Genomic DNA, 14244 nt, shown 5'->3' on the forward strand with positions numbered 1-14244 from the left:
CATAAACGATATTTTTGGCTGTGATCAGATTTTAGAAAAATTAAAAGCTTCAAGTGCCTTGCAGCAATCAAAAGATCAGCTAGCCAGCAACAAAAATCCAAATACTGCAGAAATTTAATTAGAAGACAAAATATAAGAGACCTCCAGATAGGTTTGAGCCACTGGCCCATCCTTGTGCAAGATAAAACAGCGACATCGAACTCGTGGGTCATTACAGATCAATGAGCAAGAAGGAAAGTATCCCATGCTCGTTCCCATCATAACACAGCCTGGATTCAGGTTCTAATTTGTTCTATTATTCACTCCCCCACGCTGTTTCAGATACATTATTTTTTTGACAAATATGTTCCTTTCAAAAGGAAAATAATCATCTTCTGGAAGCAGACTTCTCTTCAGTTTGGAGTTTGCATCTTCGCAGGTAGCAAGGCAGATTCTGATCTCTTTTCCACTGACCTAATTTCAGAATCACACTTTTGAAATCACTGGCGTTTTCTGAATTCACAATGATGCAACTGAAATCCTAATCCCTGCTCCAGAGCCCTTCTGGAACCTGCAGGGTAATAACTGCGATACAAACACAAGCTGTGTTCAGAATATGCACTATTCACCTACAGAACAATTTGCAATTAATTATGCCGCGCTCGTCATCAAACGTCGCTGAAAATGTAACTCAAAGGAATAGAGGGAAGCGTTTTGCAAATTCAGCCCCCCTAAAAAAGGGGTGCAGGAAAGGCTGTAAATGTCACTGAGTCAGTCACTCAGTGGGAATGAGTTACCGTGAATTTACCCATCATTAGTGGTATCAGTAATAAAGGAATGTGTTCGTAAACTATCTGATCAAACTACACTTCAACAGACGAGTTCTGAAACTGTTTTTATCACCAGCTTTAGCTGAATCGACAATGTGCTCTCTGATTTTCTTCGGCAGCACTTCTCACTGAACTTCCTCACTGGGACAGAGTGAGCGGGCGTGCTGACAGGAGAAGGCTTCTTCGGCTCTCATGTTTCCTTCTTACGGATCCTGGCACTTCTTCGGTCACTCTGCACTTATCCTCCTTCCTTTACATCTATTCCTTAAAGCATTTTGCAGGTATTACACAAATGTGGCCATTCAACAACCTCCTTTTGGCTATTTACACTGAGAAACCCGGTTCCCAACGGGATGCCATGAAGTAGCTCTTGTAGGACCCTAGTGTCACACAACCTAGGTGCAAAATAGGTTGTAATAATTTCCATCGGGTTTGATTTAGTCAAAAGAGCATAAAGAGCAGTATGTGGCGGTGTTTTGTTTGGTTTTTGTTTTTAAGATGCTACTTGAATATGAAACTACCAAACAATGGTGGCAGCACAATACACGTCGTGGTTACTTCAGGGGTTGACTAATCTGGACCAACGAAAAAGCCAGCCACTGAACTGCATGTTTTAAAAACATACGCTGATAACGCAAAGGAAATTGCATTATACGTAACTAATAATTCCTTGTATTTAAAAAGTCACGGAGGAGGCAGGACGCAGCCATTTACCTCATATTTCATCCACGTGGCTTCCAGTTTTGTTCACGCACAGAAATACCATCTATTATTTTTGCTTTATTTCCCTTGCCCTAGCCAAGTTAAGGTAAATATGTACTATACGCTCCATGGAGGTCTCAAAAAGACACAGATGATAAATGGCCTGAGAACATTCACCGTATCTGATGGAATGCGATCCTCAATTAAATATAAATCACTCCAGGTATTCTTTTACCCATTTCAAAGAAAACAACAAACGTTAGAAAAACAGAACTGCTTCCCCTTTCCCATTACAGGGCTTCCTCTCCAAGGAGCCAGCAGCTGAGCCCCAGCCTCGGGAGCACAGCACCACGGCGCCTGCAAAATGCTGCATGTAGCCCGTCGGCGTGCTGTGGCACCTTCCTCGGGACAGACATTAACAAAAACCAGCTGGAATAAGGAAAGCCTTCTAAACGGCAACGGTGTCAGCTACGTGGCTATTACAGAGGTATGTAAGGTGCTGATAAATTCAGGTACCTCGTGAGACTTCGCTTAAGTCAGAGTCAGCACCTCTCAGCGATGCTCGTCCAGGACTTTGTCACTCTGCCACAAGGTGAGCTGCTGCAGCCAAACGGCGAGGGATGGACTCACTGCAAGTCCCTGAACGGGCCCCTGTTTATAAAAATAAATAAAGTTCTATACTATACAGAGCAGTAATTATTTATTTTAGAGGCACGGAAGAATTAACTGTTCAACTAGCCACAGAAACCATCACTTCATTTTAAACTCTAGGTAAACACCAACTGAAGTTTGTTTTTTTATTGTTATTAACCAGCCTAGGTAGAGAAAACTCGTCATTTTCCATGATTTATTAGGGAACATACATTCGCTCTGTCTTAGACACAGAAGTGTGGTTTCACAAGCATCAGCACCGCTCGCATCAGGAAGCCATAATTAGCTCTGTTCGTTGACGTACTCAGACAACATAAATTACAGATCGTGTGCAAATAGCTGTCCAACCAAATAGTTGAGCAACAATCCAAAACCAAGGGAATAACTGTTAATATATTCCATAGGTAGAGAGCTGCTATGAGTTACAGGAAATAAGGTATACGGTTTCAGTAATGATTGTTTCAACGGTCACAGTCCCACACACATGAGAAATTTATTCCACCGCCGTATCCAGAGCACACTCAGCTGGCTACAAAAGCCAGCAGGTATGCGTTGTGTACACAAACAAACCTGCAGCCTCTGATGATTTCGGATAAATATGCTTCGATGCCTATTACGGGCAAAAAAAAAAAACAAAACCACCTCTCAGTGCTCCACGTCCTGGTGCGATGGGATTTCCCAAAGGGCCACCACCGCCGTGCCCCCTGCCCCGTCTGGCTCCTGGCCCCGCACCGTGCACACACGCAGGGTGTAAGGCTCGAGGGAGCGTGCACACGCAGTAACCTACATTGAAAGAGGCCGCGGTGCCCTCCTACTCACGGCAGTGACTCACAGAAACCCCGGAGCTGTACCTTAAGCACAACAGCATCTTGAATGTTTGACCAAAACTTAACTTGTATTTACATCACCCAAAAGTACCGGGGGTAAGTCATTCCTGAACTGTACAGCTGCACCAAGTGCGAACGCCGCTTGATTTATCTTTTATATAAATCACCTGGAAAAAGTAAGAAATAGCTGCTTCTTTCGAGAAAGTGGTAAACCAGAACCGTTCACCTTTACATGGACATCAGCATCAATCTGCTGGTGCCACCCAGAAACCACGCTTCGTCCCATCCGCCACCTAAGAGCTGCACGCACCTACACGACTGCTACCCTGAAAGCAGGCTGCACTGCACCAGCCGCTTCTATTTCACCAAATAATCAAATACTGAATTTTCTGTCCCTTTGCTTACGTGTACGCTCGTTGAGACTGCGTTCGTTATGCTGACAGTCAGCTCCCAGCCAAAAACCCAAGCAGAGTGACTAGGAGAAAATGGCACAGTCCCAGCCAGGTAAGTATTCCCAGCTGTGAACTCTGCCTCGAAATCCCTTTCAGGATCAGGCTTATTCACCGCCCTTACTTGAAGTAGTTGCTTAAAGGACTGCTAACCCATTCTTCCGCAGGCTATTTTAAGATGTGCTGTAAAATCAGCTGCTTGTAATACGCTTTAAAACGTGCAGTTAATTATTAATTTTTAAACTCGCCTTTCAAAGTAAGAGCTTTGTGCGTCTCACCCTCGTGCTTGACAAGTTGTGCTCTCACACGTGTGAATCACTTTCATTTTGATGCTAAACCCACATGGATGGCTACTGGCAGACCACTCATAGTGCACTCACGGACTCTACCAGCAGTCCCAATGACAAACTTGCAAGTCAAGATTTTAAGTTAAATACATTTTTAAAAGTTTTCTGCGTTTCGAGCCTTTCCGCGGTATTGCCCTCCCTCTGACAGCAGGCAAAGAGGTGATGTATACACAAATCACATGGCTCCTTCAGGGCCCAGCAGACCCTCCTGTCTCACAATTTATAGGGTTCTTATTTAAAACCTGCTTTTTGCTACTGGAGTGACTGCAAGCACTGCAGATGCAGAAATATCCCACCACAGAACAACAACCATGGACAATTTCTGTTCGGTACCAGAGGCTACCATGACGGCAGAGGTGATGGGCCGAGTAACCCTTATGATTCCTCCCCAGCTTCCTCATCCTAAAACTTGAGACCGGCCGCTGGCAGACAGAAGCTTGCCTCTGTCACGGGCTGCAGCCCCACGAGAGCAGAACCACACACTAAAATTCACGAACTTTAAGACTAAATTCCTCTCAAATCCACAGCATGACTTCAAGTTCTCCAGCTTCTAAGCGGCGTCCCCCAGAGGAGCACCCTGAGGGCCACTTGCTTGACACCCGAACCCCCGCTCACCTGCCGACAAGCAGCAGCGATCCCCAGAATCCTAAAGGAAACGCACGTGCTCTTCTTGCAGCCTTTACTCTTGCTGGATTCCAGCAAGATGCTGCAAACAGGAGAATTTTAAAAGAATTGTCGTGGTCTTAACCAAAAAGCACATTGTGAGGATTGCAGGGCTCGGTTTGTACATCCGCGCCTTCAACCCTGAAATACAACAGCAGGAATCAGAAGTTATGGTTTAGAGATGTCCTGCGGCTATTAATCCGGAGACACCCTGACACAAGGGACTGTCACGGCTCCTTTTGGGGGTTACATATTTAGAAGGTAGCATGCTGTAAAATCTGTGCATTATCCCGTGCATGCTAAGTAAACAGTGCTGCTATAAATCCTTAGGAAAAAGCTGCTAATGCATATGCAGAGTATGCGTTTTAAAACTCCCTATTTCCATCGCTTTATTATTTTGTCTATATAAAAGCACTAATGGCCTTCATCATTTCATGCTGTTATTTTTTTCTTTCAGATATGAGAGAGCAAACAAGTTTAATCATCAAAATTTTCTTTTCACCTTCTTTCTTGACAGAGTCTAAGATTGTCACGAGTACTTTGCATCTTCTAGGCCCCCAATCAAAATCTTTGAAGATCTTAATCTATAGCGCATAAAGTAAATTATTGAAGGTTTTTTTTTTTCCCGGTTGAGAAAAACATCTGTGCGTCACATTTATGGCTAACTCCAAACCACACACAGCCCCACCGCCTCGGCGGGGAAGCACACGTCTCCCTTTGGAGCACAGCACTCGCAGGGAACAGTTGCAGGAAAATTTCACTGACCAGTCTCCTGATTCGCGTTACATCGTGAGCAGCAATTACAATACACAACTTGGTTCGTGTGCCTCTATTTGACCTCCTAAGTAGCGCGCGTGAAACTAAGTACTATGCATAGTATGGCACGAGGGTAACTAAATACTGCCTGCAAACTATTTTTTGTGTACAGATTGAAAAAGACAAATCAAGTATTTTTGATATTTAATTAGCAGAAAGGTTTCCTGATTTCTAAGCCAAAAGAGAATGGGCAAAGCCAACCAAGAGGTGTGATGGAGAAACGGGGCCCAGGCTCTGCTGGGGAAATGACCATAGCCATGAGGACCCACTGCCAACACACAGGATTACTCTTCCATTGAGTCTGTTCCTCTTCTTCCCCCTTTTAATTGTTCCAATGTATTTACAATAGAAGTATACAACCACATTGCAGATCACTCGGTATTGAACAATCAGTCACCTTCACAAAATGTTCTGATTTTTGGGTAGCTCATCATCCAGTAACAGGCTTTTCAAAAGCAAAAATAGTAGATCTAATAAGAGAATATAACCAGCAAATGCATGGCTAGCAATTGTAATTGGTAGAAAATTAGTTACTCTGATTTAACAGCTAATTATAAGCTCCCATTTGCCATGTAACTTAAAAGCCTGGAATGCGATAACTCAGTTTAACAGAGACTGCTAATGTTGGTTTACAGCACGTTGGATTTACCCAACTTATTTGGACTGTGTTTACAGCTCTTGAAGGCTCAAGACAGTTTTCAAGACTCATCTTTTTCAGTAGTGTACTTATTACTATAAATTCGATAACATCTGTGGTCCTGAAGTCTTCCATTAGGTTTAAATAGATGAAAGAAACTTGATTTAGAATTTCTCTGAGTGGATAGGGAACTAATAGGTGTGGTAATGGGAGATGTAGCGCTATTTTTAAACTTGACAGGAGACATATTAGTTGCTAGTTCCCTATTACAGAAAAAGCACCAGGCTGGTTAATAATAGGCTGGCATGTTGAAATTCCTCCAATTTATTAGGAAGATGATGAGAAATGGGCTCCACACACTCAGGGCTTCAGACCAGTTTTTGTATAGAAGGGTACGCATTACAACCGGCATTTGTATCCAGTTTAAGCACATAGATACTTTTAAAAAATTACATGTAAATGTTTTAACTAACTTTATTTGAAAAACTTTGTCTATAGTTCCTATCAGCTAATTGACCGAAAGACCAACCGTTTGTTAGAAGCCACCATTAACTGCTCTGCAAGCTAATAAAAGCATCCTACATCAGAAAGTTTGTTTTCTACAGTAAATTGGAAGTGGTAAAACCTTAAACAACCAACACTGAATCATTCTTGTATCGTGGCAGTTTGGGATTTAGCCCTTTAAAACACCCTCCTTGCACAAAAGCTGGGACTCCAAGAGTTAACTTAAACATTAGGCTTGGTAGCCTGAGATGTTTGGCAGCAACTTTTGAGTGGGCACAAGCCAGATTTATTTTACAGTCAGAAACTATCCATTTGAATATGTGATGAAAGGATCTGCATCTTCAGTCACACCTTGAGTCAATAAAAAGGATGGGATGAGTTCTACTGTCAGCTCTAGTTCTGCTGTGAAATCTGGGAGGAGTCCCCCACAGAGAAGTATTACTAAGGGACAAACGTGTCACTTCACAACACGCTCCAGCAAGGTTACTTCAAAATAAAATTCAGCCGTGGAATTTTATTCTGGACCTTAAAGGGCGTGCCAAAAGTATCTGCTATTTTATTCACATCAAAACCTGCAACACAATTTAGTGTGATAATCGTGTGGATTTGGCCAACCTGCAAAATGCTCATCCAAGAGAATTAACTCATCGGATTTTCATTTGTTTTTAAGAAGCAACATTAAAGTATTAGATCTTCACAACAGTCTGGAATGATGTTCTTACAATTCATAAAGTAACATTAAGGCAGAAAAAGTTCTTAACTATTAAGTATGATTTGAATTCAACAGAGGAAACAATTTTTGATCTTCCATTCGTACAACTCTTGCCTTTTCAGAAGAGCACTGAAGCAACGCTCCGTACTACGAGCCTACGAACACAGCAATGCATCTCATTAACTCCTGTCCAGGCAGGATCATGTTTTTTCTTTCAGAAACCACTTGAAAACTCTCAGATTCAATAGTAAATGTCACACGACATCAAAGGGGGACTTCATACAGCCCTAAACATATTTTTCCATTTTAAGAATATTTTCTCCCATTTCCAGCTTCACATCCAGGAAGATATGTTACCCACGTCAATTTATAAATCTAGTGCAATTAGAGTTGCCAACTTTATTTAGTGGCGCAGCATTATGTTTCCTGTAAATAATTGCACTATAAAGTCTAGACTAAACCCTCTGAAGGGGCTGAGGCAGTATCAAAGGCTTCAGAGTACGTCCAAAGCACGTTCTGACCGTGCACTGCAAGTGTCTACCAACATCGCCGCCGACACCGGGACAGCCAACCTAATGACTTCAGTCAGTTGTTTTCGTTCACTTGTCCACGGAGCCTTCCGAGTCTGTGAAAGGCTTCCAAGGAGTTGCTTAAAGCAATGAAGAAAAGCAGATTCCCGCATTTTATTTTACAGTGAAAGTAGGAGAAATGCGACGGGTCTGCCTCCTCCGCTGGGAGGTACCTATGGATATACGTATCACAAGAAGCTGGAAAACGCTGCCACGAGTTAAATACGGCTGTCTGTGATCATCGCTCAATTGAGGTGGTGAACATTTCAGGAAATACTTCTTTTCACGAATCAAAGAGATGCACATGCATCTCAAAACAATCTGTTTGGGAAGGTTATTTGGTAACCAAGCTCAGGTTCTACATGATCTTTAAATATAGAACCCAAAAAAGGAATAAAAGTCATGTCTGGGTGAAGCCACAGCAGACACGAAGCATGAGTGTCTGCTCATAGCACCGCTGCAGGTAACAGCAAAGCAAGGACGTGCACAGGGGATGAAGAAGCCTGGCCCTCAAGGTGTAACATTTTTCCTTGAAAACTCAGATGGCTGGGATTAGAAAAGCACCATTAAAAACATTTACTATCTGAAAGACCTTGCCTTTAAAATTTCAGCTTAGCTACACAGGACGAAAACTGGCTATAGCACATGACCTGCATTGCAGTCTCCAATGAAAAAGTTAAAACCAGTTTTATTTGGATTTTCCTTCATTATAAATAATGAACCTATTAGTAAAATTCACATAAGATTTTAGCTTTAGTGTCACTTGAGAAGCACTTTTCTACACATCTAAAGGAGTCTGAAAAGCATTTACCCTGCCTCTAAGTCAACTGGCCGTGCTCCAAACACTTTCCTTCTGAAATCTGAAAATGCTTACTCAAATTGCACAGCTTCTTCAGCAAAACCAGAGTGACAGTCATGCACAAGCTATCAAACCACCGAAGAACCCAGCAGGCTCCTCCCGCAAACAGGTACAAGTTTAACAAGTGGGAATTTAAAATGGTTTGTAATGGCCATGATTACTGTGGTACGGCAAAAAAGCATCTCGACTTGCGGAGCTCAGAGATGAAGGAACTATTTTAAGGTCATTACCGGGAGATCCAACTGAAGTTAGCTGGCTATTGGTAGGTGCTGTTACCGACATTGCTACTACTCTGAAATGCCAGAAATAACATTGCAAGCCACTGCGAGAATACCGCTTACACCTCATAGATGTGAGCTCTGTGCTTATATTGACACTTCTTCGTTTCAAAGTCAAAGCTCACAAGTTTCACCAGCAAGTTAGAGATCTGTACCGACTCGAACTAAGGAGCTAACAGCTGTGGAGTTCTTCTGGCCACTCGAAAATTGTTGGCAGGAACATCAGCTAAAAATTCACAGCAGCCATAAGCACCTCTTGTAGGCCTGAGGAACAACAGCAGCCACACGAAAACGTGTCAGGTAGTCACCGAGACTCACAACAGTCCTAGCAAGTGCTGACCAGAAATTACACCGACTTGCCAGTGCTCCTGCCAAACCTGCAGTGTTTGTTGCTGCTCTAGATGAAAGCCACAAACCGGTCCATTGTGGAAGGCTTCTGCCCCAATACGCCAAACACTGAGACGACAAAAACATCTTGCCTATTAACCAAGCCACTGCACAGAAATAACATGGTAAGGTGAACTGGAATCATTTACATAAAGTAAAGCTTAAAAATGGAAAATATAAAAACGCAATCTTAAAGTGTTTCTTTGTCTTTGCTAGAACTCCAGTGGTGAATTCAGGTACCAAGAAATTTCAGAGTTGCCTTCCAGCTGACGAAAAAAACCTGTTGTTAAAGGTTCATCTTCATACACTTCTGTCCTGAATAGCTACAGGAGGTGCTGTATGGGTCTTTATTACAGATTGAGCAATTCAGCTCATTCTGAGCCTTGTGAGATCTGATCTCCTCAGCCCTGTTCAAGCCAGGGCTGGTCCCACGATCACCTAGATGTACACACCTTCATCACTCATTTAAATCACAAGTAGCTCTGGAAGACGCTTCACTCTCCCAGGCTGAGTACTGGAGATACAATTAAGCAAAAGGGGAAGGGGGCAAATCAAGCAGAGGATGTTTGGTCTGACCCCAGCCTGATGTGCTCGCACAGGTAAGTTGCCTCCAGCGAATACATGCAGTGTAAGGCAAGGCAAATAGGGTATGCAAATGGAGCTGCACCAAACAAACGCTTTTGGAAGAGAAAAGGAGTTATTGCCACCTATCTGCATGGAGCACGCATTAGTTAACTCCCGCTAAAGAGACCCTAATCCAAATGCCGTCTGTACATCTCCAAACGGCTACGAATCTATTTGTGAGGTGCATTCAAATGTGGCAAAATGAACAAAATCTGTTTTGCATGCCAATATCCTTGGAGAGGGCAATATTCATGCGAGCTGATTCAAGCTGCCCTGAAGAGTTGCAGCGCTCTGCCTTCCTCCCGCAGCTCTGAATGAGCACGGACAAGAGATCCAGAAGCGATTCTTCCTCGAGTCTTTAGGCAGCTGTTCTTCACGCTCACGCAAGTATTTTCTTGGGCATTGCAAGAATGACTTAGAAAAAAAAAGTCTGCTTTTTTCTTTAAAGCTCTTTTTCTTCTCAAGCTGCGTACCCCACTTGATGCTTAGCATACTTTGAAAACACGCGAGGTACTCAGCCAGGCATCAGCATCCTGGAGGTGTGTAATGGGTGCCGAACAAACGCAGACCAATTCGCATGGTTTTGCTTATTTATAACTGCCACTTACATACTGCTGACATTTATAACGCCTGCCTGTGGTGACACCTGTGATGTTGCTGACACACCACTACCTTTGTCAAGTGTGTGTCTACAGGCACCGGCAATTCTAAGAAACTTGCTAGCAAATATACACACCGTTTCTTTTGACCGTAACTATAAAGGCTGTTTTTCATACCGCACTGCACCGTGCTGATTTTGAAGAGGAAAAAAGGCGAATTTTAGTGAGGTTTATCCCCCTCCGCTGATTTTCTTGTCATTCAACAATAGCTCCGTTGATTACTTCTGTGAGAAATTTCCTTCTGAGCATATTACTGGGTTGTTTAGAATTATTCTGTATCCACACATACTCATACATGGATACGCACTTGTTATCACTATTGTTGCCTGTTGACTTCTATTCTGAAGTCTACAACCTCTAAAAACCACTTTGACCCTCCTGAAAACCTTGATAGAGTGTGACAACTGAGAAGTGCTTGGTTTGGTTTTGTTAATGTAAGTAAACTATAAAGAATTCATCTTGTAACGAAGGAGAAAGGAGACTAAAGGTAACTATTCAACAGTTCCAAGTCAAAGGAGTCCTAAACTATCTTTACAGGAAAGAAACACTACTAAATCTATGTAGATATTCCAATTACCAGATAAATGTAAGAAAATGCTTGGATTTGATAAACCTAATGATAATATAGCTTCTAACCAAAAATGTTCAATTGTTTTAAAATATTTTTTAGCATCTTGTTGCTTTAAACAAGATGCAGCTGTTCCATCTCCTCCCTCCAACACCAAAATCATACTTCTGCCCAGTGTTTCTCATAATAACAAAAGGTTTCATTTATCCACCTTCATTCAAGAACGCCAAAAAGCTTAACAAACCTTAATTAAACCTTGTAACACTCCTGTGAGGGAAGTAGGTGTTGCTTTCTCTGCCTTACAGATGTGAAAAATTTTAAATTGTCATTTACACAGCTTTCCAACAGTAGTTTTATAGTAAAGCCACGAGCAGAAGCAAGGAGCAGTGACTCCTGAATTCCCTCCTTCCAGCCACCAGAACGCATGTGCTCTTTTAAACTGGCAGGAATTCGCTTGCCATTTTACCACACATGAAAAAAAAAAATTCTTTCGAACAGCAGTGCTAATTTCTCATTAGCATGAATCCTTGTAAGAAAACACAAGAACATATTTCACCCAGATTGTACTTTCATTATTTTGTTTTCTTTCTGAGCTGAAAATTAGATGAAATTTTGTATCTTATATTAGTATCATTCTTCATCTGGTTAGCTGATGAATTCCATCCTCAGAAGGAATATCCACACTTCTTGAAACCATATGAATTGTTTCTCCTGACTGAATCCCCTATTTCCTCTTCTCATGTTTGTTTCTTAATGGCTTCTATTTCTTCTTTTACCTTCTTTTCTAATTGTTTTCCACTGTAATTGTCTTAATCTTACATCACCTTTTTTCCTTCTTTAAACTTTTTCAACGATGTGATAAAAGATGCCCCTATAAAGGACAGACAAGGAGATGCACGCTACCTTGAGGGGATGCACGCCAGCTCTTCTTGTCTCAAACCTTCCTCACTTTCAACTTTTTCCTGCATACGGACATCTGCACCATCCCTCCTATCTGCCTGGTCTACAGTCTTAAATGTTCTTCTCTTTCCTCATCCTGCTTCGTTCCTCAAACTTCACTTTCAATACAATGCCTTCTTCACAGTTCAGAAGTAAAATTTCACAGCTCCCTTGCCTTATTTTGCTCACCTCCTCTCCTGTCTCATATCCCCATTAAATCTTCTTCACACAAGTTGTCTCAAACACCTTTATAAACAATCTCTTAGTCTCCTCTTGCTTCCTTCTGTACCACTACAGAACGGACTTGTACCATCCCATGAAACTATTTCTACGATGCATTCATTCATTAGCCCAAAAAGCATGAGAGCCCAACCTAGTTTTTAAAATGCTAAAGTCTTTATCATGAGCCTTGATTGAAAAAGCTTCATTCCTCAAAATCAGCCAAAGATGTTTGTACATTTTCACAAACCTAACCTATCTGTAGTCCATAAAAGCAGCAGTCTGACTCTGTTTCACAAATCAAGCTGACTTTGTCAATAACTGTTTGTAAACGGGCACGTGTACCACTCAAGTTAAAGAAACAGCTGTTAAAATAAGTAGATTAAATAAAGATTTTTTTGACAAAAAGAACAGTACATTTTTCTTGAAGAAGATTTTTATGTGTTTTTAATTATTATTTCTCATATTTTGGAACCAAATTAACTGTTAAATTAGGTGTTTTGTTTAAATCACACAAGGCAGCACATCATGTTTGTACTAGCTACTTTAAGAGAGTTAACATTTGCCAGGGTACAGCAGAAACGGGTACCTTTGTTATTCACCTACTCTCTGTGAGCGGCAACTTGGAGGCTTTGAGAACTGCTCTCATCATATGGAAGCTGCAACAAATGTTCAGTCACTGCTTTCTCTTTCAGCTCTCAATATTACAGCTGGATGCTTCAAACATTCTGTGTGGTTTCTTGCATTTCAAAGCTTCTGAAATGCTTGGAGTGCAACGAGGAAAATTCTGCCCACAGATTCTTGCTTCCTCTGCCTTCGTGCTCCAGTCAAAACGTAGGGAACGGAAGCAGGATGCCACTGGTGGCAGTGGCACAGTTGACACCATGGCACACTGCAGCCCCTGATCATACCTTGGCCGAGCGGGATCCACTTTTATTTCTGCAGCACAAAAATCTATCCCTTTCCATCATTCTGCAAAGGTGGCATTTCAGACGAAGCAGGTTCTTCTAAGCAAAAAGAAAAATTGTAGTTCTCCAATGGAAGAACTTTTTGCTGTTTACTTACCATACTATTTACCTTTATTACTTTAAACTTTCCAATAAGCATACAACCCAATGGAACAAAAATAGATGCACTACAGCCTACTGGTTATTATTTGCTCCCATTTCAAGAAAACTCTTACTGACGCTTTCGGTATTTCTTCAGGCTTAACAAAGGTCCAGAGTTACGTTATTTGGTATCTGCTAGCAAAAAAAAAAAAAAGAAGAAAGTTGGGTTTTCTTCCTTTCTAATATTCCCTAAGGTTACCCATCCCTTTGCATTCAGCTGGTGATAGAATGAGTATCTGAAATCCTTTGAAAACTTCAGATATGCAGCAGAGATCAATACGATTCATTAGGAGAGGCCTCTCAGAGCACATTAGTCTCACTCTCCACTACCGTCATTTACTTTTTACTTGATTCCAATGTTTTGGATTTTTTTTTAAAGTGAATTTTTATCTACAAAGCCACAAATGATGCGAGCCTTGCCTACCACTGAAAACGCCACTAATGAGCAAACACTCTCAACGCTTAAAAACAGGTTGGGACCCACAGAAGAGCAATTTCAATGAGACTCCTGCTCTTTTGGATTTTTCCTCTATATGCAACAACCCTACCTTCATGGAAGTCAGCTACTTCTCTCAAATAGCTTCTTATGCTACATAAGACAATAATAGAAAATAAAAGTGCTTCAGAACCTATCAATTATTTTTTAACTCTTTATTATGTTGAAAAAAAAAGTGTTTTGCCTCCCTAGTAACTGCCTGACTTTGTGAGGACTAATAAACGACCCTCACTGTGGCATATGAAAGCCCAGAGAGAGACTTGGTTCTGCTCTTCTAAAACCCAGCGCTGGGCCACAGCAGAACCAAGTGTGAACACAAGCTTCTTAGGCATCAGAGAAACACCGGGAACATCAGAAGCTGAAACATGTGTAGGTGTATTAGCAGTCCTACCATCCATCTGTCAGAAATCTTCGATGTTC

The 14244-nt window shown here is 41.7% G+C and overlaps 1 protein-coding gene across 18 annotated transcripts in view; it reads right to left on the bottom strand.

The window, feature by feature from the left end:
• GTDC1 (glycosyltransferase like domain containing 1) overlaps positions 1-14244 on the bottom strand; it is a 193644-nt gene that overhangs the window by 138715 nt on the left and 40685 nt on the right. For 15 of the 18 annotated variants that reach the window (XR_004752193.1, XM_035331015.1, XM_035331007.1 and 12 more), the window contains one exon: positions 2028-2162. The exons of the other annotated variants lie outside the window; for them this stretch is intronic. The gene's annotated coding sequence lies outside the window, so the exon portion shown is untranslated. The remainder of the gene's footprint in view (positions 1-2027; positions 2163-14244) is intronic. 18 annotated transcript variants of the gene reach the window in all.

The sequence above is a fragment of the Oxyura jamaicensis genome, chromosome 7 (genome assembly GCF_011077185.1).
Source record: "Oxyura jamaicensis isolate SHBP4307 breed ruddy duck chromosome 7, BPBGC_Ojam_1.0, whole genome shotgun sequence".
In the NCBI taxonomy this organism is placed as follows: Eukaryota; Metazoa; Chordata; class Aves; order Anseriformes; family Anatidae; genus Oxyura; species Oxyura jamaicensis.